A 25,037-nucleotide genomic window follows, 5' to 3' on the forward strand; every position below is an offset into this window, starting at 1 on the left:
ATTTCCAAACGGCTGGAATGGCTGTTGCATCACATTCTGATTGTTGCTCCCGCTGAAGTTAGGATGATTCCAGTTGTCAGGATGATAAATGTCTGGAACTGGTTGTTGCGATCTCTGAAAGTTGCTCACAAACTGAGCTGAGTCGCTAGATATAGCGCATTGTTCTGTCGCATGCGGACCTGCACACAGCTCACAAACACTAATTATCTGCTTAACACCATAGTTAGCCAGAGAATCGATCTTCATAGACAACGCCTTTAGTTGAGCAGTGATAGCCGTAGCTGTATCCACTTCAAGAACTCCTGCTACCTTGCCCTGTGGATATCTCTGGGTTGGATACTGATATTCATTAGCAGCCATCAGTTCAATTAGATCATAAGCTTCCTTATAGCTCTTTGCCCATAATGCTCCGCCTGATGCTGCATCGAGCATGGGTCTGGACTGTGCTCCCAACCCATTGTAAAAACAAGTGATGATCATCCAATCAGGAATTCCATGATGAGGACACTTCCTAAGCATCTCCTTGTAGCGCTCCCAAGCTTCACTTAGCGATTCTCCCGTTTGCTGCGCAAATTGAGTAATAGCATTCCTGAGTGCAGCTGTCTTCGCCATAGGGAAGAATTTAGTAAGAAACGTCTGAGCAAGATCTTCCCAAATAGTAATCGAACCAGCTGGTAGAGAGTGTAACCAGCTCTTAGCCTTGTCCTTCAGAGAGAATGGGAACAGTCTTAGCTTCACAGCATCTTCAGAAACACCGTTGAACTTGAAGGTGTCGCATATTTCAATGAAATCCCTAATGTGTGTATTGGGATCTTCCGTTGGAGAACCCCCAAACTGGACTGAAGTCTGTACCCATTGAATTATGCTAGGCTTGATCTCAAAGGTATTAGCTGTGATAGCTGGCCGGACAATACTAGATTGAATGTCATTGATCTTGGGTTGAGAAAAATCCATCAAGGCTTTCGTTCGTGCTGCTGGATCTCCCATTGTAATGAGTACCTGAAACACAAACAAATAAACTGTGAAAGTAAAAGAATCCGAGTCAATGAACTTTAACGATTACTGATGACAAGCACATAAACTAAAAATTAACACCGAGTCCCCGGCAGCGGCGCCAAAAACTTGTTAGGGTGAAAACACGCGCTAATATTCACGCAAGTATACGCGTTCGCAAGTAGTATAAGATATAAATCAGATTCGTTCCCACAGAGATTGGTTTAGGTTAAGTTCAATCTATGCACCTATGCAACAATGTAAGGTTATCGATCAATGCTAAGACAAATAACAAATTGGGTTTTTATTAAACTAAGAGATTATATTAAATAACATTAACTAAGAGAATTTAAGTTGAATTAATATATATGATAAACATGGGATTCTATCTTCATTAAATACTTCATTCAATAGCCTTATTATTCTTAACCTTAGCATGTGATGGTGATGACACTAATCAGATAACACGAAACTGATAAACGCCAACTTTCGTTGCACGAATACCATTCTACCAGACATCCACAAAAGAGATAGAAGCTGAATAGGCACCAATTATATTGAGACCCTATATGTCTATAGAATTTGACAACATAACGGTTTAAGAACAAGTTATCTATCTTGATTACATAGGGCAAGTAAAACGGTTAGAGTTACCTACGAATCATGCATAACAAATACATGAACCTATGCTAGCATGACAAGTTCTAAACCTCTATATTCACTGTCGCTTCAATAGAGATTAACACGCTATCTTATATGTTAGCTACGCACATAAGATGAATAAGCACAACCAATACTAGGAGATCAATCAATCACCACACACCAAGATATCGAAACAATTAATTATTGAAATCCATAAGTAAATCCACTAGAATCCCATGACAACGATTAGCCCATAATCGAACTCATCGTCACCATGGGTTCCAATGAAAGCATGGTATAAACAAGGTCTTAATAAACTAAATAATAATCAAAGTACGAATAAACGAGATCTAGGTTCAACAAGAACGAAAACGAGCATCCAAAGTTACAACTAATTCAAAGAATCACAAGTTGAAAACAAGATCTTCTTTTTCGAAGTTGTTCTGTGCTTCTAGGTCTTCTCCTTGGTATCCCAATCTTCCCTTCTTGCGTAAAACACAATCTTCTTCTTCTTAAATCCCCCTGTGAAAACGTCTCAAATCTACTTATATAATAGTCCCATAAAACTCAGATTATATAGAAGTTGGAAGCCAAACAGAAGTAGAAGTCTAAAATAATTCAGCAAAATTCCCGACCCTGCGCGGCCGCTCAGCATAGCTGCGCGGGCGCGCAGGCCTCCACTGGAAAAAATCCAAGTTTGCTCCGTTTCTTCGCCGTAATCTGCCCGTTCCTTTCCTCTCGCAATGGTGAACACATGCCAAGGCTTATTCTTGATGATTCCTCCCCCGAAATGCAACTAATACCCTGAAATACATGAACACTAGAAAAATGCATCAAATACACAAAATACTTGATTTCAAGACACCAATTTAAGCCATTTTAAGACGTTCTAAGTGGTATAAAATGCCACTTATCACTAACCATCTCCACAATGTTGGTTCTTAGATTGTAGACTCTATATGTTTTACCAACAACATATCCAACAAAAATTCCTTCATCTGCTTTAGCATCAAACTTTCCATTTTGATCAGTTTGATTTCTCAGAATATAGCACTTGCAACCAAAGACATGAAGAAAATTTAGATTTGGCTTCTTGTTCTTGAATAATTGATAGGGAGTCATGCATCTTGCTTGATTAACCAGAGAAATATTCTGAGTGTAACATGCAGTATTTACAGCTTCAGCCCAGAAATATGTTGGCAGTTTTGATTCTTCAAGCATTGTCCTTGCAGCTTCAATAAGTGATCTGTTCTTCCTTTCCACTACTCCATTCTGTTGTGGAGTCCTTGCTACTGAAAACTCATGCAGAATCCCATTTTCCTCACAAAATGCTCTCATGAAAGAATTCTTGTACTCAGTTCCATTGTCACTCCTGATTCTTCTAACCTTGAAATCAGGATGATTATTGACTTGCCTTATGTGATTGATGATGATTTCACTAGCCTCATCTTTAGACTTTAGGAAATATGTCCAAGAGAACTTTGAGAAATCATCTACAATTACTAGGAAAAATCTTTTCCTTGAGATGGACAATACATTGACTGGTCCAAACAAATCCATGTGTAGCAGTTGCAAAGGCTCTTCAATTGTTGAATCAAGTTTCTTCCTGAATGATGCTTTAATCTGCTTCCCTTTTTGGCAGGCATCACACAGTCCATCCTTAGAAAACTCCACTAGAGGAATGCCTCTAACCAGTTCTTTCTTTACTAGCTCATTCATGGTCTTGAAGTTTAAATGGGATAGCTTCTTGTGCCATAGCCAACTTTCATCCTGACTTGCTTTACTGAGAAGACAAGTTACAGATTCTGCATTAGATGAGTTGAAATCAGCTAGGTACACATTTCCTTTTCTCACACCAGTGAGAACCACTTTGTTGCTTCTTTTATTAGTCACAACACAGGCTTCTGAGTTGAAGGTTACTGAGTTGCCTTTATCACAAAGCGGGCTGATACTCAACAAGTTGTGCTTAAGACCATCCACTAAGGCAACCTCCTCAATGATGACACTGTCTTTGAAATCAAGCCATATCCCATAGTATAACCCTTGCTGTTATCTCCAAAAGTAATACTTGGGCCAGCTCTCTCCTTAAACTCTGTGAGCAGGGTAGAATCACCAGTCATGTGTCTTGAACAACCACTATCCAAGTACTAAAGATTCTTTCTGTTTCCCTGATTACTTGAAGAGCTTATTTCTGTCTCATCAGACTTGGCCATTAGGGCTAGATTGACATAGCTGACATCTTCATCTTCATCCAGGCCGTCTACTGCCCAGTTATTTTCTTGTGTTGTGAAAGTCCTTTCCTTTTGTTTGAGCAGCTCAAAGTATTTTTGCTTATAATCCACTGGCTCAAACTTTTTCTTACTGGAATCTGACTTCCTACACTCACAGGCAAAATGCCCTGCCAATCCACATTTGAAACATTTGAATTTTGATTTATCAACCATGTTTCTATTTGGCTTGGCTGCTCCAAAGTTCTTCTTGAACTTGAGCTTGGAAAATCTCCTGGAAAGATATTCTAGGTGTTCATCAATGTCCTCCATGTCATCTTGGCTCAAAGAATCTTCACTTTCTACTGCAAGCCCCTTGCCCTTGTTCTCACAGACCCTTGAAGTTGATTCAATAACTTCCATCTTCACTTCCTTCTCCTTTTTCAACTCAGCAACTAGTGCAATGGATCCTCCTTTCTTCTTTCCTCTTTCCATCCTTTCATCCTGCTCTATTTCAAGCTCATAGGTTTTCAGGATGCCATACAGTCTCTCCAAAGTAAACTCCTTATAATCCTGTGAGTTTCTTAATGAGACTGTCATTGGTTTCCATTCCTTTGGAAGAGATCTAAGGAATTTTAGATTGGAGTCTTTTGTCCGATAGACCCTTCCATGCAACTTTAGAGCATTTAGTAGTTTTTGAAACCTACTAAAAATATCAGTGAGAGACTCACTTTCTTCATTGTGAAAATGCTCATATTGGTGAATCAAGAGCTGCATCTTGTTTTCTCTGACTTGCTCAGTGCCATCACAGATTATCTGTATTGTATCCCAAACATCCTTGGCAGTTTTGCAGTTGATAATGTTGTCAAACATATCTCCATCAACTCCATTAAACAGGATGTTCATGGCCTTTTTATCCATCCTGACTTGTTCAATGTCAGGATCAGACCATTCATGCCTTGGCTTGGGAACTGATAGCTCGTTTCCTGTTGCTGCTCTCATTGGAACATGAGGGCCTCTTTCTATACAATCAACCATAGGCCTCATCTTGAGAAAGCAAATGAAGATGCATCTTTACCTTCCAATGAGGGTAATTATCTTTATCCAGAAAAGGGATCTTGACTCCAACATCCTTCTTGTTCATCTTGTTGTATTGTTTTGATCTTTAAACTCTTTGTAAGTTAAGAGCTTGCTCTGATACCAATTGTTAGTCCCTTAACAATATGACAAGAATTACAGAAGGGGGGTTGAATGGAATTCTTGAAACTTTTTCTTGAAATAAAATGTTCTAACTCAAATATAAATATAAGTGTATTGATTAGCACAATGCGGAATAAAAACTTAAGTGAATCAAAACACAAGTAATTAAAAACAGGAGTCTTTAAAAACTTTCTGGTGGATTTGAATGATTCCACCAGAGATATATATTATATATCGAGAGAACTCTGTGTGTAGAAATGCTCACAGCTGCTTACAACAACTGAACTTCTGAGACTACAGAGAAATGCTAAGAATCCTGCTTACAAATGTTTCTCTGCTTTCTTGCTTAGATCATTTTTTTTGTGTCTTAGTTGCTACTTCTTGGTTTATATATCACCAAGATTACAAAGTAATAAGACAAGATAATAAAATAAAAGCTATCTAATCTATTACAATGCTACTTCATTACTCTATTCCAGCATCTTTGAATTTCTTCATAATAGCATGGAAATGGTAATGCTTCTTTGTTCTCGAAAACCCAGTTGAATAGGCTACCACATTCCATTTGCATCCACTCGACGCATGTGACTGTGTTGTCACTGTCAACTGATATTTGAATTCTATATCCGTCGGGTTCATGATCATCCGTCGAGTTATTGATCATCCGTTGGGTTGTCTATTTGATCATCCGTCAACTTCATTGTAGGTTATCCGTCGGGAAGCAAACTGGCACTTGACTTTATTTCATTTATGCAGAATTACAACACATCATCTATGTACAATTAATTAACCTATTCTGTATATCTAATTAAAGTCAACATGACTTGAATACTACTTACAGAATTTATATAATGGTGAATGCAGAAATGTGCTACAGACTTATTGTTACATAAGCTACTCAGTCGATGGATAATAAGACATCATCCGTCGGGACTATAATGAGTCATCCGTCAGGACTATAAATCTTATCCGTCGAGTGCTACATTATTTCACTAAGTAAAATCTACTAAGGTGTTTTGTTCATAATATCATCAAGTACACAACATATACACAATAATTGCTTATCAGTAAACTTGATTCCTTATACCATTTCAGTTGATCGTTATTCATCTCAGTTACTGTCATTGTGACTTGATGAGCTTGTTAGCTCATTCTTGCAAAACTGTTTATATTCTTTTCCAGTGAAAAAGGAAACTGATGGTAGCGAGGATCCCCAGACGAGTGTGCGAGCTATGTATCCAGGTTAAATTGGAGTAGGCTAGCATAGGATGTGTGGTTTGGTTGTGTTTATAGTTTGTAATAAAGTTGAAACTTCCAATGTAAGATAAATAAACTGGGTTTTGGTATGTTTGTGTAATAAATAAGATTGTGGCTTGTGGACATACTTTAAACTGTTTCGATCCGTGGATTATGGTAAGTAGGGTCATTGCATAGCTATATATATTATTATATTCATAACAGGTTTAATATGGTGTGTGTTGTGGGCCCCAAACTTCTGACCCGGGTTTGGAGGTCATTACAGTTTGGCATCAGAGCTACGGTTTAAAGTCACTGCCACAAGCCTAGATTATCGGGAATGGGTAGAGGGTTAAGATTAGTATTAGGTAATAAAGATATAGAATGTCAAGAAGTTGAGTACGACTAAATAGTAGGATTTGGTATGATTCGTGCCGAGATTCGAGATTCTTATTTAGCAACGTGATTTGCGGATAGCAGCGATGGCAGATTCCTTTATTTCGATATCATCTGATTACTCGGTGCTTTTCATCGAAAGACCGTCATCTGATCCATGTCTTGCTCTTCCGCCAGTGTCAACCATAATACCTATTGCGACGGATGCACTAATACGAACTATTCTACCTCTAAGTGTGAGATTACCTATTCGAGGACCTCCACCTGTTGACTCTGACTCTATTGGATATTCGGCTGCGGGTGCATCTTAAGATTTTGTTGATTCCATTATAAATCAGATTCTCTCTTTCCCTACTTGTGAATTTTTCTATCTAAACATTGTTTCTCTTCTCGATGATTCTATCTGACAGTTGAGGGCAAACAATGCATATGCATTAACTATTTGTCTGTGTGACAAAAGGGTCTGGTGGGACGCCACCAAGTTGTGTGTTGTGAACTATGCGGTACTAAGATTGGCCATCTTATGTACTTGTATGGTTGCTCTCAGTCATACCTACATCTTCTTCACTATTCCTTCTCATTTGATTTCCTTGATTTTGAAATTTCATTTGGTATTCTATGACAATGAATTTCTTCAGTAATCTCTAGTATAGGGTATTCTTCTAGAACGAGAATCCCTGTTGGCATGAATCCGGGGATTTTAACACATTATCAGGACTATAGATGTCGACAGAAATGCGAAGGAACTTGGGAATGAGATATAGGTGACCCAGGGAGTACTTGAAACTAGATGGAGGAGATGATGTAACAACTGATATGTGTATAACAATGTGGGATATATATAAAATCAGATTTTTGGTGGGAATATAAATAAACAAGACTTGTTGACTAATGGGTAGACATGTTGCACCTTGCCTTCAATAAATGTTCTGCACTTGCACCACCAAACTTTGATATACATCAGTACCTTTCCTTTTTGGTATGGTCATCTACTTTACTATACCTCTTTTATCTTACTGCACCAGATATGACCTTTTGTGATAACATGTACCCTTTCCCTTAACTGTTTACATTCTGTAAAGAAGCATGCAATTTACTTAGTTCAATGATTGAAAATGTTTTCAAAAAGAGATATTTCTGTTTTTACAAAATCTTTTCCATAAAAAGGAATATGTTTTAAAGGCTAAATAAATTGTTTGATTCTTTACAGAAAATGTCTAACAGAAGAAATACCCGTTCTACCAACCAGAATGAAGGAAACAACAACAATAATAACAACAACAACACCCAAGACAGCAACAACCAGAATGCCAACCCAGGTCCCGTAGACCCAACTGTGGCCCAAATTCTTCAGATCTTGGCCCAACAGACAGTCCATTTGACTCAACAGCAGCAGAGACAGACTAACCCTCAGGTAACCTTTAAGACCTTTCAGGAGGTGAATCCACCAGAGTTTAAGGGTTCTGCAGATCCGATTGAGGCAAGGGTCTGGTTGAAGGAGATTGAGAAGGCATTTGCCTTGGTCAAGGTAAAAGAGGAGCAAAAGACTGAATTTGCAAGTTATTATCTGAAGAATGAAGCCACCTACTGGTGGGAAACTGTTAAAGTGTTGGAGGGTACTGATGATGTTGCGTGGGAGAGATTCAGGGAGTTGTTTCTCGAGAAGTATATTCCTCAATTTTTCCAGGACCAAATGGAATTGAAATTTTTGGAGTTAAAGCAGGGGAGTATGTCAGTGACAGATTACGAAAGCAAGTTTGAAGAGTTGTCCAGGTTTGTGCCATCCTATGTGGACACTGATAGGAAGAAGGCTAAGAGGTTTCAGCAATGACTCAAGCCATGGATTCGTGGGAAGGTGGCCATATTTAAATTGGACACGTATGCGGGAGTTGTGCAGAAAGCTATGATTGCGGAGACAGAAAGTGAAATGTCCCAAAAAGAGAAGGAAGGTAAGAAGAGGAAGTTTGAAGGAGGTGAAGGACAATCTCAAGCAGGGAAGTTTCCAAATTTTAATCAGAGGAAGGGCAAGTTCCAGCCCGGAAGAAATTTTAATAGACAAAATCCAGGCAACGGAGGCCAAGGTAACCGCCCAGACATGGGGAATCGACCAACCCAGCAGAGGCCAGCTCTACCAGATTACCAAGTCTGTGGAAAGAAGCATGGAGGAGTTTGTAACAAGTTGAATGTGGTCTGCTACAGATGCAACCAGATGGGGCACTACTTAAGGGAGTGCCATACCAGGAATCAGGCAGGCAAAGTTCTAGCAATTGGGTATACCTGTTTCAAGTGCGGAAAGCCAGGACACATAGCAAGAGATTGCAAGGCACCAGTTCCAGTCAATAATACACTGCGAATCATGGGAGCTACTCCAATAGTAAATGATCCTCCCAGAGCTAGAGTTTATGACATGTCTGTAAAGGATGCTATCGTGGATACTGATGTTGTGGCAGGTACGCTTACTGTGAATTCCTTATGTGCTAAAGTGCTAGTAGATTCAGGAGCAACTCGATCATTTATTTCTCAAGGTTTTGTTGATAAATTGAATTGTCCAATTGAATTGTTAAGTGAGATTATGATGGTAGAGTTAGCAAATCAGGAGCGTGTATCTGTTAACCAAGTGTGTAGGAGCTGTGAGATTGAGATTACTGGTCATAAGTTTGATGTTGACTTGATTCCCTTTAAGTTAGGAGAGTTTGACGTTATTTTAGGAATGGATTGGCTATCTAAGCATGATGCTCAGATAGACTGTCGTAATAAGAAATAATATTGAAGACGCCAGACAAGGGAGTGGTAACGTTTAGAGGCCAGAGGCAAGTGAAGAAGTTTTTCATGATAATTCAAGCTAAGAAGTTATTACGACAAGGATGCGAGCACCTCATTGCATATGTGATAGGTAAAAGTCAGGAGTCAGCAAAACTGGAACATATTCCTGTGGTAAATGAATTTCCAGACGTATTTCCAGACGAACTACCAGGACTTCCTCAAGATAGAGAGATCGAATTTGCAATCGACTTAGCACCTGGAACGAAACCCGTATCTAAGGCCCCGTACAAAATAGCGCCTGTTAAAATGAAGGAATTGGCAAAGCAATTGCAAGAACTATTGGAGAAAGGAGTAATTCGACCCAGTGTATCTCCATGGGGTGCACCAGTATTATTTGTCAAGAAGAAAGACGGAAGCATGAGGTTGTGCATCGACTATCAGGAACTCAATAAGCTTACAATTAAGAATAAATATCCGTTACCTTGAATTGACGATTTGTTTGACCAGCTAAAAGGAGCTAAGTATTTCTCTAAAATTGATTTGAGATCTGGATATCATCAATTAAAGATCAAACCTGAAGATATACCAAAGACGGCTTTCAGAACAAGGTACGGATATTATGAATTCTTAGTGATGTCTTTTGGATTGACCAATGCCCCAACAGCATTTATGGACTTGATGAACAGAATTTTCAAGGAATATCTGGACAAGTTTGTCATTGTGTTTATCGATCATATTTTGATTTACTCAAAGTCAACGGAAGATCATGCGGAGCACCTAAGGACATCTTTGGAAATTTTGAGAAGGAAGAAGTTATATGCAAAGTTTTCGAAGTGTGAATTCTGGTTACAAGAAGTTCAATTCTTAGGGCACGTAGTGAGTTATGAAGGAATCAAAGTGGACCCAACAAAGATCGAAGCTATTACGAATTGGGAAAGGCCAAATATACCAACGGAAGTGATAAGTTTCTTGGGATTAGCAGGATATTATCGACGATTTGTTCAAGATTTCTCGAAGATTGCAACACCTTTGACAAAGCTAACCAGGAAAAGTGAGAAGTTTATATGGAACGAGAAATGCGAAGAAAGTTTCCAAGAATTAAAGAAGAGACTGATCACGGCACCTATTTTATCACTTCCAGATGATCAAGGAAATTTCGTAATATATAGTGATGCTTCTTATAAGGGATTAGGTTGTGTTTTGATGCAGCATGATAAAGTCATTGCGTATGCGTCAAGACAACTAAAACCTCATGAGCAGAAGTATCCTACTCATGACTTCGAACTAGCAGCGATAGTATTCGCCTTAAAGATTTGGAGACATTACTTATATGGAGAAAGATGCGAAATTTATACGGATCATAAGAGCTTGAAGTATATATTCACGCAAAAGGAGCTTAACATGAGACAAAGGAGATGGTTGGAGTTGATCAAAGACTATGATTGCACGATTAACTATCATCCAGGAAAAGCGAATGTGGTGGCAGATGCATTAAGCAGAAAAGAAAGACTGAACATGTTGACGATCCCTGGAGAATTATATAAAGAATTTCAGAAGTTGGACTTGGAAGTAAGAATTCGCAAACCTGATGAAGCAAAGATGTATAGTATGACTTTTCAACCAGAATTGTTAGAGAAGAAAAGAAAGTGCCAAGAGGAAATAATGGATCAGGATATCAATCGATTGGTTGGAGAAGAATTATGCACTTAGAAGGACGATCAAGGTATTCTCCGATTTTCATCCAGAATTTGGCTACCACCAGTGGCGGAATTAAAGAATGAAATTTTACAAGAAGCTCACAACTCAAGGTATTCCATTCATCCGGGAAGTACCAAGATGTACATAGATTTAGAAGAAAATTGTTGGTGGCCAGACATGAAGAGAGAAATTGCGGAATGGGTTAACAAATATTACACATGTCAAAGGGTTAAGGCGGAGCACTAGAGGCCGAGTGGATTATTACAGTCACTAGAGATCCCAGAGTGGAAGTGGGAGCACATTTCTATGGATTTTATAGTTGGCTTACCGAGGATGAAAGCGAACCACGATGCTATTTGGGTTATAGTGGACAGACTAACCAAATCAGCGCATTTCTTGCCTATCAATGAAAGATTTTCACTAGATAAGTTGATTCACATGTATCTGAAGGAAATAGTAATACGTCATGGAGTCCCCGTGTCTATCGTGTCTGATCGGGATCCGCGATTCAATTCCAGATTTTGGAAAAGTTTCCAAGAATGTTTGGGAACTAAGTTAAGTATGAGCATGACTTATCATCCACAGACGGACGGCCAAAGCGAGAGAACGATCCAAATAATTGAAGATATGTGATGTGTTTGTGCCATTGATTTCAAAGGTAGTTGGGATGAGCATTTACCCTTAGTAGAATTTGCTTACAATAACAGTTATCATGCCAGTATCGGAATGCCTCCCTATGAAGCTCTTTAAGGACGCAAATGTCGATCACCAGTATATTGGGATGAAGTCAGAGAACGTAAAATACTTGGACCTGAATTGGTGCAGCAGACAAAAGAGGTTGTGGAAGTTATCCAGAAAAGGCTAATTACAACACAGGATCGTCAAAGGAAGTATGCAGATCAATCCCGAAAAGATATGGAATTTGAAGGAGATCTAGTGTTATTAAAAGTGTCACCGTAGAAAGGATTGACTAGATTCGGAAAGAAGGGAAAGCTCAGTCCTAGATACGTTGGACCTTTTGAAATTTTAAAACATGTCGGCAAGGTAGCTTACGAATTGGCGTTACCCCCACACATGGAGCATATTCATAATGTTTTTCACGTATCACTTCTTAAGAAATATAATCCAGATTCTAAGCATGTAATTGAGTATGAGCCGGTGAAACTTCAGGCAGATTTATCATATGTAGAAAATCCGATAGAGATTCTAGAAAAGAGAGAAAAGATATAGAGGAATAAAGTTGTAAAGTTAGTAAAAGTATTGTGGAGAAACCCAAAGGTTGAAAATTCAATCTGGGAACTAGAAAGTGATATACGAGAAAAATACCCTCACTTGTTTGCTTAGGAGATTCTGAGGACAAAATCCTTTTAAGGGGGGAGGATGTAATATCCGGGATATCGTGTGTAATTATTTTATCAATAAATTATTTTTATGTAATTATTATGTGAATTTTGGTGAACTATCTGCTGATTGATAATAATATTTAGATGTACATGTGTGATAAAATGTGAGTGTGTTAATTTTATTATGTCCAGAATAAAATATAGATAATTAAGGAATCTTTTTGGTAATTTTTGGAATATTATATGATTTTATATTGATTCATGAATTTATTAATTATTTTCTGAATAATTACAAAATTATTTTATAAAGCCGGAAATCGCCCAACCTCAACCGTTTTTACGTTTTTACAACCCGAAACTCTTCCAAAAACTCCTTCCTAACCTAATATGATCGTTCCAGACATTTTTCAAGTTTTGACTTTTTCGATCCGGATTACGGTTTGACCTGTGCGCGGCCCAACGCAAGATTTTTGATACGATAATCATGTCGGTGAATCAACAAAACCCGTATTCTCGAAAGACGGGATAATATTACATTATTTTCGTATAAAGTGTTTTATAAAAAGCCCGGTTAGGATAATTATCCAATACAGGTATTAAATCGGATCAATTTTGCAATTACTTAGTGACTAAATATCTAATTTAATGATCCAAAACGATCTAGAACGAACCAATATTCCATAAATACAAATAGACCTTTTATTTTCGTCGTATAATCACAATCAGACAGTCGAAACAGAAAATTTACAGAGAAAATCCTGAAATTTCGTCGCGTTCCTGAAAATCAAACCTAAAAACGAAGGTGTTATCAAAATCAAAACCGAGCGTGCTATATACCGAATCAAAGCTCTTGAAATATACTTTCTAAATCCATCATCAAATTCACTGTAGAAATCAAGGTATTTTTCTGATTTAATTATTTTAATTCGAATTTATTATGGATTAAATTATGATTTTTCGTTCTTGATGTTTTTTATATGATTTGATAGCATAATCGTGTAGATCTTTTCTTCCTGGTCAATTTGGTATATTATATGTCAAAAAATGAGTTCAATAACATGGGTAAATTTGAGTTTGATTATACAAGGTTGTAGATCGTGAGAAGATGAATTTATTGATGTATATATGGAGAACAGACGATCCTTGGTTGGTATTGGCCGGAAAATTGAAGGCGGACGGCGGCGGGATTTTCAAATGAATTTCCCGTTCGATTCGTCGATTGTTCGATGGTTTTGACACCACATATGGATCCCTGGAAGCAAGAGCATCGTTCCATGTTAATTTGATAAATTTCTGGGCAGTTTCTGGAGTCGCTGGAAAGCTTCAGACGGCGGAGGGTCGCCGTTAATGGCTTCCCCGCCCGTCGCCGGGAAGGAGGGAAGAAGACGATGGCTATCGTTCTTTTCTCGTATTTGCGTTTCCAACCCTGTAGTTTTAAAAACCCACAAAAATTTGATTTCTATTTAGTTTTATTTTTAAAATGATATTTTATTATTTTAAAAATCAGAAAAATCAGTTATTTAACTATTTTAAATTTAGAAAATTATTTTAATTATCTATTTATTAAAAAAATAAATCGAAATTATTTTATTAATTAATTTTAATTAGTTTTTAATTATTTTAATTAATCGATTAATCTATAATTAATTGATTAATTAATTTAATTAATTATTAATTAATTTTTATTGATTTAATAATTAGATTTAATTATTTAAAATTGATTTAAAAATTCCGAAAAATAGTTTCGAGCTTTAAAGTATTATTTTAAATTATTTTCAAGGCTCGATAATTATTATAAAGTTATTTTAAAGCCAGACTCGGGTGTTTGAACCCTATTATTTAATTATAAAATGATTTGGAGTCCCATTTAAATTCCGAAAAATGTTTAAAAATTCGTAACAAATACCTAAAACATCATTTTAACCCTGAATCTTCTTTGATTAATTATTTTAATTGAATATCTTACATGCTACGTGTTATATGTGATCTAATTGATGCATAATATGATTGTACGTACGTTGTTTGACTATTTTGTTCATAACTTTCAATCCGTACATCGGATTTGGGTGAAACGAAGGGTAGTTAGAAGCTTGTAATGAATAGAATGAAATGAGAGTAAGTATTGATAAGTACATGTGATGTTTAACAGAGGAAGCGAGACGTAGAAAGGAAAAGCAGGTAGTCAGTGAGTGGAACCAATTGATAAGTCCTAGTAAAGGTGAAAGCGAATCAATGAGGCAAGTGTTTCTTTCCCTCTTTATTATTGCAAGTATTTTAGAACGTTCTTCATTGTGATGCAATTACTTTAAATGATTATTATTCTATAATGCAAGTACTTTGGAATACTTAAACCTAAACCCTGATTTTTATTGATCTTGAGCCATAAGCATGTTTCTTCATAAACCGTTGATTGTTGAATTCCCAGATACTAGCCATACACATAAGATACTACTCCAAAAATACATATCTACCACATACTGATTCTGATATTGAGTTTCTTAACATACCAACCCTTATTCTTTGTTTATTAGAAGACCAAATCTTGGAACTGTTAGATATATTTGATAATGTCATGGCTAATATGTTTTATGTTTAGCTTTCAGATCTTACGTGAACAGGATAAATCAGTACTTAACTGTTGATCAGTACTTATACTGGAAGTCAGGACTTAAGGATATCAGTACTTATATTATCAGGAGATAATCATCAGAAGATAGATATAAGAACTTAAGTGCTGAAGGACAATCAGATAAGGACAGTAGCTGATTAAAGGAAAGAAGATCGAGATAAACATAAGAAGAGATATGCATGAAGAAGGAATTCCGTGAAGAATGGAATACTTGGAAGAAAAGATATCTGATTGATATATTTTAGGAAGCAGAATTATATTCCATATCAATTAGCGATTATCTTATAACTGTGTAGTATATAAACACAGACATAGGGTTTACACTATAAGTGTTATCATTATTAGAAAAGATTATTCATTGTAACCCTAGCAGCTCTCGTGATATTTGTTCATCACTGAGAGGTAACAGTTCCATACTATAACAAAGTTTATTGTTTCAATAAAGTTTGTTTTCTGTTACTTAAGATCTTAAAGTTCGATTTGAGTGTACTATACACTGTATTCGCCCCCTCTACAGTGTGTGTGTGACCTAACAATTGGTATCAGAGCCTATCTGTTAACTTACATACAGTTAAAGATCCAAACACAATCATGTCGGACACAGAAACTCCAACTAAGCCTACCACAACTGAGGAACCACCAAAGACACAAATTCAGAGTCGGTATGAGACCATCAGAGTCCCCATACTGAGACCATCTGAATATCCCATATGGAAGGTAAGGATGACCATGTTCCTGGAAGCAACAGATCCAGAATACCTGGATAGAATCAAGGAAGGTCCTCACAAACCAACCAAACTCGCTGTTGCAGTTGCAGGTGAAGCAGCAAAGACCGTACCAAAGGAGAAGAGTGATTATACTGCTGAGGACATAGCATCATTTGCTAAGGATGCTAAGGTACGACACTTACTGCATAGTGCCATTGATAATGTAATGTCAAACAGGGTAATCAACTGCAAGACTGCTAAGGAGATATGGGATGCTCTGGAAACAAGGTGTCAGGGAACTGACACAATTAAGAAGAACAGGAAGACAATACTCACTCAAGAGTATGAACACTTTGACTCAAAGACTAATGAGTCATTGAATGATTTATATGATAGATTTGTAAAACTTTTGAATGATTTGTCATTGGTTGATAAAGAGTATGATCTTGAAGATTCAAACCTTAAGTTCCTGTTAGCTCTTCCTGAATGCTGGGATTTGAAGGCAACGACAATAAGAGACAACTACAATCTTGATGAAACAACTCTTGACGAAATCTATGGAATGCTCAAGACTCATGAGCTGGAGATGGAACAAAGAAGCAAGAGGAAAGGAGGAAAGTCAAGGACAGCTGCTCTTAAGGCTGAAGAAGAATTCCCCAAATCAGCTTCCTCAAAGAAAGACAAGGGTAAAGCTCTTTTCATAAAGTCTGATACTGAGTCATCAAGTTCTGAGAGTGATGATGACTCAGATTCTGAAAGCTTGCCTGAGACTGATGCTGATCAGGAGATGATGAAGCTGTGTGCTCTTATGGTGAAAGGAATCACAAAGATTGCATACAGGAAGTTCAGGAAGGGAAAAAAGTTTTCCAGGAAAAGCATAAGTTCTGATAAGAAGAATTTCAGAAGATCTGAAGGCAGAGGAGGAAAGTCTGACAGAGGAGATTACACCAATGTTAAATGCTATAACTGTGGTGAGAAAGGCCACATATCTCCTGACTGTAAGAAGGTAAAGGGTGACAGAGGCAAGGCTCTTGTCACAAAGCAGAAAAGCTGGACAGACACTTCAGACTCTGAAAGTGAGGAGAACTATGCATTGATGGCAAATGCTGATAAAGAAAGTGCTGAGAGCATTTCTGAAGCTGCTGAAATAAAGGTACCTCAGACTACTTATGCTTTTCATACTGATGATATTAATGAGTTGAGAAGATATCTTAAAACCATGTTTGTTAGCTATAGAGACCAAACTTTAACATGTGAAAGATTAACTTCTGAAAATCTTGCATTTAAGAAAAGGAATGATTTCTTAGAAAAAGAGTTAGTCATGTTCCATCAAACTCAGAAGGATAGAGATGATGCTTTTTATGTTAGGAATGAAGTGCTAAAATTAAATGAATCTCTAAAAACTGAGTTAGAAAAGGAAAGAGAGATTATCAGGACTTGGACTAACTCTGGCAAAACAACTCAAAATTTGCTAAGTAGTGGAAACTGGAAAGAGGGCTTAGGTTATGGAGAAGATAAGAATGATAAAGGAACTGAAGAAATTAAGCCTGTTGTTAAGCAAAAGCCAAAGTTTAAACCTATTAAGTTTGTAACTGTAAAGTCTGAAAATGAGAAATCAGAAGTTAAAGAGGAATTAACTTCTGACAAACTAAAACAGGAAAAGACAGCTGAAGTGAACATAGGCTTAATGACAAAGAAGCAGCTTAAGCATAAGCTGAAAGATGTCAAGAATGAAAATAAGGTAAAATCACCTAGGAAAAATAGGAATGGAAAGGAAGGTGTGAATAAAAGCAATGATTATAAACCTGTTCCTGATGCTCCTAGGAAAACATGTCATAACTGTGGAAGTTCTAACCATCTGGCTTCTTTTTGCAGGAAGAATAAGAATATTAACTCCTTACCTTCAAAATCAGGAGTTAAGAGTCAGTCTGTTAGATACAAACCACAAAATCCTTGTTTTCATTGTGGTAGTTTATGGCATTCCATTTATACTTGTAAGGAATATCATAGTTTGTACTATGATTATTATCAAATAAAACCTTCTTTGAAGAAAGTTTCCATTGTTCCTTCTAGTGTAAATTCTGATTCACAGTCTGATAGTGTAAATTCTGATAAAAAAATGTTAACATAAACTCTGATGCTAAATCCGCTGCAAATGTTAACAAACTTAATAAGGCTAAAGGATCCAAGCAAGTCTGGGTCCTTAAAACTAATAATTAGTGGTCTTTGTGATTGCAGGGCAACAGGAAAAATATTCTAGTTCTGGACAGTGGATGTTCAGGACATATGACTGGAAATAAGGCCCTGCTATCAGACTTTATGGAGAAAGCTGGCCCAAGTGTTTCTTATGGAGATGGCAACATTGGAAAAACATTGGGATATGGCAATATCAATCTTGGAAATGTCATAATTAAACAAGTAGCTCTGGTCTCAGGACTTAAACACAACCTACTGAGTATAAGTCAAATCTGTGACAGAGGTTATCATGTTGATTTCTTTGAAGAACACTGTGAAATTGTGAGTAAATCTAAAGGCAAAGTTGTTCTGAAAGGATACAGACGTGGTAACATTTATGAAGCTAAGCTTTCAACAAGTACTGATGGTTCTACAATCTGTCTGATAAGTAGAGCATCAATTGAAGAAAGCTGGAATTGGCATAAGAAACTCTCTCATTTAAATTTCAACAATATAAATGAACTGGTCAAGAAAGATCTTGTGAGAGGATTGCCAAACACAGTATTTGCTCCTGATGGTCTTTGTGATTCATGTCAAAAAGCCAAACAAAGAAAATCTTCATTCAAGAGCAAGACTGATTCATCAATTTTTGAGCCTTATCATCTTATACATGTTGATCTATTTGGTCCAGTAAATGTCATGTCTATTGCAAAGAAGAAGTATGCGTTGGTCATAGTGGATGAGTTCACCAGATACACATGGGTGTATTTCTTGCACACAAAAAGTGAAACTGCATCTATCTTGATTGATCATGTCAAACAGCTGGATAAAATGGTCAAAGATTCTGTGAAAATTTTAAGGAATGATAATGGCACTGAGTTCAAGAATTTGAAAATGGAAGAGTTCTGCAAAAGCCATGGAATAAAGCAGGAATTTTCTGTTCCTGGTACTCCACAGCAAAATGGAGTTGTTGAAAGGAAGAATAGAACTCTCATTGAAGCTGCACGTACAATGCTTGAAGAAGCAAAGCTTCCAACCTATTTCTGGGCTGAAGCTGTGTAGACTGCTTGTTTTACTCAAAATGCAACACTCATTAACAAGCATGGAAAAACACCATATGAGATGGTGAAGAAAAAGAAGCCAAATCTGAAATATTTTCATGTATTTGGATGCAAGTGTTTTGTTCTCAAGACTCATCCTGAACAGCTATCAAAGTTTGATCTAAAAGCTGATGAAGGAATCTTTGTTGGATATCCACTTTCCACAAAAGCCTTCAGAGTCTATAATTTGAGAACAAAAGTGGTCATGGAATCTATCAATGTCTCTTTTGATGACAAGAAGATCACTGGTCTTAAAGATTTCATTGACCATGATCAGCTGAGATTTGAAAATGAAGACTCATATTCTGATACTAAAAATCCTGACAGTCTAAGTCCTGATACTGCAAACTCTTATGGATTAAACTCTGATGTTATTGAAACTGTGGTGACTACGCTAAAGGAAGATGCACCTATGCAGGGGGAGCATACTCAAGATCCTACCACATCTCAAGAAACATCCGAACATGCATCTGGCTCTTCAAGTTCTGATTCGTCAAGTTCTGATTCGTCAAGTTCTGATAAACCAAGTTCTGATAGTGCTGAAAATCTAAATACTGAAGAATCCAACTCAGAGAGCATAGTTTCAGGGGGAGCATCAGAAAATGAAAATGAAGATAGCATGGATCATGGGGGAGCATCCAGTTCTAGAGAAAACCTTCCATCTGCAAGGAAGTGGACAAAATCACATACACCTGATTTGATAATTGGAAATCCTGATGCAGGTGTCAGAACTAGAACAGGTACTTCAAATGAGTGTCTTTACAATTCTTTTCTCTCTCAGACTGAGCCAAAGAAAGTGGAAGAAGCTCTTCAAGATGCTGATTGGGTGCAAGTAATGCAGGAAGAGTTGAATGAATTTGAAAGAAACAAAGTCTGGACCCTAGTATCAAGACCAAAGAATAGATCTGTTATTGGTACAAAGTGGGTATTCAGAAACAAAACTGACAGTGATGGCATAATTACAAGGAATAAGGCAAGGCTGGTTGCAAAAGGATATTCTCAACAGGAGGGAATTGATTATGATGAAACATTTGCACCAGTTGCTAGGTTAGAAGCCATAAGGATATTTTTGGCTTATGCTGCTCACAAAAAGTTTACTGTCTTTCAAATGGATGTGAAAAGTGCTTTTCTCAATGGAGAATTGGAGGAAGAGGTATATGTTGAACAACCTCCAGGTTTTGTAGATACCAAACATCCAGACTATGTCTACAGACTTGACAAAGCACTTTATGGACTTAAGCAAGCTCCTAGAGCATGGTATGAGACTTTAGCTCAGTTTCTTCTGTAAAGTGGATTCCACAGAGGGACAATAGACAAAACATTATTCTACCTCAACCATGGAAAGGACTTACTTCTGGTCCAGATTTATGTTGATGATATCATCTTTGGATCTACAAATGACAAACTTTGCAAGAAGTTTGCCAAACTAATGCAGTCAAAATATCAGATGAGTATGATGGGGGAACTTAGCTATTTTCTGGGCCTTCAAGTCAAGCAGAATGAGGAAGGCACTTTTATTTGTCAAACCAAGTACACCAGAAACTTGCTAAAGAAATTTGGAATGCAAGATTGTTCAAGTGCATCCACTCCAATGGCCACTGCAACAAAACTGGATAAGGATACCGGTAAATCAGTAGATATTACTGACTACAGAGGTATGATTGGCTCTCTACTCTATCTAACTGCTAGTAGACCTGATATCATGTATGCTACCTGTCTTTGTGCAAGATTTCAAGCAGATCCAAGAGAACCTCACTTAACAGCTGTAAAAAGAATCTTTAAGTATCTTAAAGGAACAACTGCTCTGGGATTATGGTATCCTAGAGAATCAGATTTTAAACTAATAGGTTACTCAGATGCAGATTTTGCAGGTTGCAAAATTGACAGGAAAAGCACAAGTGGAAGCTGCCAATTTCTTGGAGGCAGATTGGTTTCTTGGTACAGCAAGAAACAAAAGTCAATTTCCACATCAACTGCAGAAGCAGAGTATATTGTTGCAGGAAGCTGTTGTGCACAGATTCTTTGGATGAAGAATCAGTTACTGGATTATGGGTTAACATATTTCAAAATCCCTATTTACTGTGATAATCAAAGTGCTATTGCTATGACAGGTAATCCAGTTCAACACTCAATGACAAAGCACATCAGCATCAGGTACCACTTCATCAGGGAACATGTGGATAAAGGTACAGTGGAATTGCATTTTGTTCCCACAGATCAACAATTGGTAGATATCTTCACAAAACCATTATGTGAAGCTACTTTTACAAGATTGGTAAATGAACTTGGAATGGTTTCAGGTTCTTTCTCTAAATCTGCTTAGACTTGTTCTATGAATCAGACTTTATGCTCAGTATTTACAGAATTAATCTCATTGTATATTCTGTGCTTAATTGATAAATGTCTTTAAGTACTGACTGTTGTCTGATATATATTTTTAAACTATGATAAGTGATATGTTTGTTCTAGTACCTATTCATTCCTATGAGGATAACTGTGCTAGATACTGACCTAGTAGTCTTCAATAAACAAATGATTCCATGGAAGAAGTAATTATTTCAGTGGAAATCTTATGACACTAGCAAATTCTGATAACTGAGCTTACTTAAGTTTACTTTGTATATCTTATTACTAAGTCACAAATTAGAATAATGCTACTCATCTGTTAAGTTCTGATACTAGTAAAACTGCTGAATGTACTAAGTGCTGATAAACCTCTCTTATCAAAAGAAAAAGCAAAAAGATCAAAGATTAAAATCAGGTACTCCTTTGAGATCTAGAGTAAAAATGTGGAAGGGACGACCCAAGTGCATTGCTGGTATTAAGTAAATATGCATCAGAAAAGAAAAATATTTTCTTGGTGACTTTTCACACTCTATGATTACTGGAGAAATACTCTGAAAATAGCATAAATTCTTATAAACAGTCGTGACTCACTTACACTGAGAAGCCACTGTAAAACAGAATTGCAAAAGATGCATAAAATTAGCACAAAACAGTTGAGATGGACTCTAGCATGAACTCATTCATCAGTAGGTTTCAGGACAATGACAGATCTTTAGCAAAATTTTAGCTATGCCTTATTTCTAAGATGTACTGAAGTAAATCAGACTTTCCTCTTTGTCTGTTTTTAGCTTAATGCACACACTCATCACTCCATCTGAATGATGAAAATTTCTGTGGTGGTCTATGTTATTTTAGATAAACAGTAATTATGTCATTATTGCACAAATTCTGAGGACAAGTTCTAAGTTACACGTTCTGATGATTAAGTTCTGACGTCCATAACTCAGAACTTGTATGAGTATTTACTAAGATGGGCATTCCTTTTTTGCGTTAAGAAATTATGTTCTGATGACTATTAAGTTCTAGTATAGGTCTACGTTCTGATTTCTCAGTCTAATCCTTTACTTGGCTTATCTGTGAATAAAATTTGATAACAGTCTCAGTTCGAACTCGAATATGTTGAAGTGGAAGATTAATAGTCACTATGATTAGGATTAATGGTATTTGTACTTGAACAGTCCACTGTTTCTTGTGTCTTGTGCGGTCTAGACCATGATTCCTCTTTCCAATGACTGTTATTCTTTTTCAATGTCTAGGGAGACGAGGTAGAATTAATTCTACCTGTCAGCATTAAATATCTTTGCGTCTCTTGGCATTCTCTTGCCTATATAAGCAACCACTTCACATCAGTCTTTCCATCATATTCTTCTAACACACTTATCCTCCTTCTTCTATCAAAAACACAATGGTTCGATACAACATGTTTTTGAAAAACCAAACCTTCACTATGGAGCTAAGTTGTGCCGAGTGGCAGCAGGAGTGGCATGTAACAGCCATTCCTGAGGAGATCTGGGATTCTGTCCCACAGGAGGTGCTAACTCACCTTCTATTCTTCTATATGGATTACCATCGCCATCTGGAGCGATTGGAGGAGGAAAGGCGGGAAGCTATCCGTCAGCAAGAGCGAATCATACGACTCGCCATCTTGTTCGTCGAAGATAGGAAGAGGAAGATGACTTAATCTTGTCTTCTTCCTGTTCTTCTTCATCCTTAGCTTTGTCAGGCTTCTTAGCTAGGACTAAAGCTGTTGATGTTAGGATTAGAAGCTTAGGGAAAATCTTGTATAAGTATTGATGTAATTTCCATTTCATAAATGTATTGACTTGATATATTAATGAAAATTGTTTTTACTTCAAGATTTTGTCTCTGAGTTATTTTATCTTGTGTTGATAAATCCTGATTGATATTCTGATGACCATTTAAATTTTGTTTTTATTTAAGTTCTGATTCTCTGTCAGCACTTATTCATCGAAATTATCTCGGTCATTTTTAACATGATTTATTTTTAGAATATTAATGTTGCAGTGAAAAATAATTCAATCAGTGCTAACGGCTTAAATTTTGAATTAAAATTGTTTCCCTTGATAAATGGAACAGTTTTTTCCTTGAAACTCGGCAAATGGGTAAGTCATGATTACTATTTTCTCGAGCCCAGTAACTATCCGTTATTACTGTATGTCTGACAGGTGTCCAACGGTAATATTTTTTTGTATAAGTACAGCAGAGAGAAGATTTCTTTACTCTTTTTAATTTCTTCATCTTTTATCTCTCTTCTTACTTTTACTCTCCTTCACTTTACTTTTTCCGTTGTTTTTCATACAGACATTATCTCAAACACCTAACAGGCAAACTTGAATCTCAATATTTTTTCACATGGCACCAAAGGATTTAATCTTTGATGGAGCAAAGTTTGTTCCAAACAACTATGCTGCAATTCTTGATCATGTTGACGCTCCATCTGAATTGCACTTTGTGCAAGATCTTCTTGCACATAGTGAGGTTGGGTACGCCTTAAATCAGCCTGAATTATTTTCAAGTCAACAAGTTCTAAGGTTCTGGAGGACTGGAGTTTTTGATGATGGTGGTAACCGTGGAACTCCCAGTATTATCTTCCAAGTGGGTGATTCATCCTTTGTAGTCACTCCTGGTACAGTACGCAGGGCTTTACATCTTCCAGAGGATTGTACTTTCTCAGTTCCAGAGGACTCAGCCCTTCGGGAGTTAATGGCTGAATTGGGATATGAAAAGAGTCTGACGAAACTTGGACAGTTGAAACGGGCTAATATCAGAAGAGAATGGAGTTTCTTCTTTGATTGCATCACCAAAGCTTTTGGGAACAAATGTTCAAATTTTGATGTTATCCCAATTCTGAGTCAGCACATAGGGTATGCTATTATCCATCAAACTCATTTTGATTTTGCAACTGGAATAATTGGTTTTATTGGGGATAGGATGACAGAGGATCGAGATGTTGTTTATTTTGCTAGATTCTGTCAACTTATCTACACTTACTGTACTGATGAACCTCATTTAGTCAGCACTCAAACCCCACCTTTTAAGGTTGCAAAACGATACTTTAATGACCTGGTAAATGCTGATACTAAGAAGAAAGTGGTTAGACCATTACAGATTCCTAAGTCTGTAAAACAGATCCTGGTAAATACTGAGCCTGATACTTATAGATCTGTTTACTCTGATGTCCAACCACCCAAAATCCATCAACCTCAGTACCTACCTCTCATTCTACTCAACCTACCCTCAGAACTTATCTCAAATCCTATCTCTCCACTTCACAGACTGCTCAACCTTCTTCTTCAGCACCTACTGTGAAGCCTACATCCTCTAAGCCAAAGAGAACAAAGACTGTTCCTCAAACACCTCAAAAGAGGAGGAGAATTACTATGAGAGATGAATCAGATTCTGAGGAACAGATTCCTTCTTCAGAACCTGTGGTGGTTGAAGCTGAGAAAGCAACTTCTCAAAAGGATTCTGAAATTGGGGGTTCTAGGCTTCTCAAGAGGCTTAGACGTATGATAGTTCCTGAAACTCCCAAGGAATCCAAATCAACAAGGAAGTACAAGAAACAGAGGGCACAAATGCCA

The 25,037-nt window shown here is 37.1% G+C and overlaps 1 non-coding gene across 1 annotated transcript; it reads left to right on the forward strand.

Moving 5' to 3' along the window:
* The first annotated feature begins 490 nt into the window (after positions 1-490).
* Positions 491-597, forward strand: LOC141687622 (small nucleolar RNA R71). Its single transcript, XR_012561112.1, has one exon. It is a non-coding gene; the product is annotated as a small nucleolar RNA R71 (small nucleolar RNA).
* The last annotated feature ends 24,440 nt before the right edge of the window (positions 598-25,037 follow it).

This window comes from Apium graveolens, chromosome 9 (assembly GCF_009905375.1).
Source record: "Apium graveolens cultivar Ventura chromosome 9, ASM990537v1, whole genome shotgun sequence".
In the NCBI taxonomy this organism is placed as follows: domain Eukaryota; kingdom Viridiplantae; phylum Streptophyta; class Magnoliopsida; order Apiales; family Apiaceae; genus Apium; species Apium graveolens.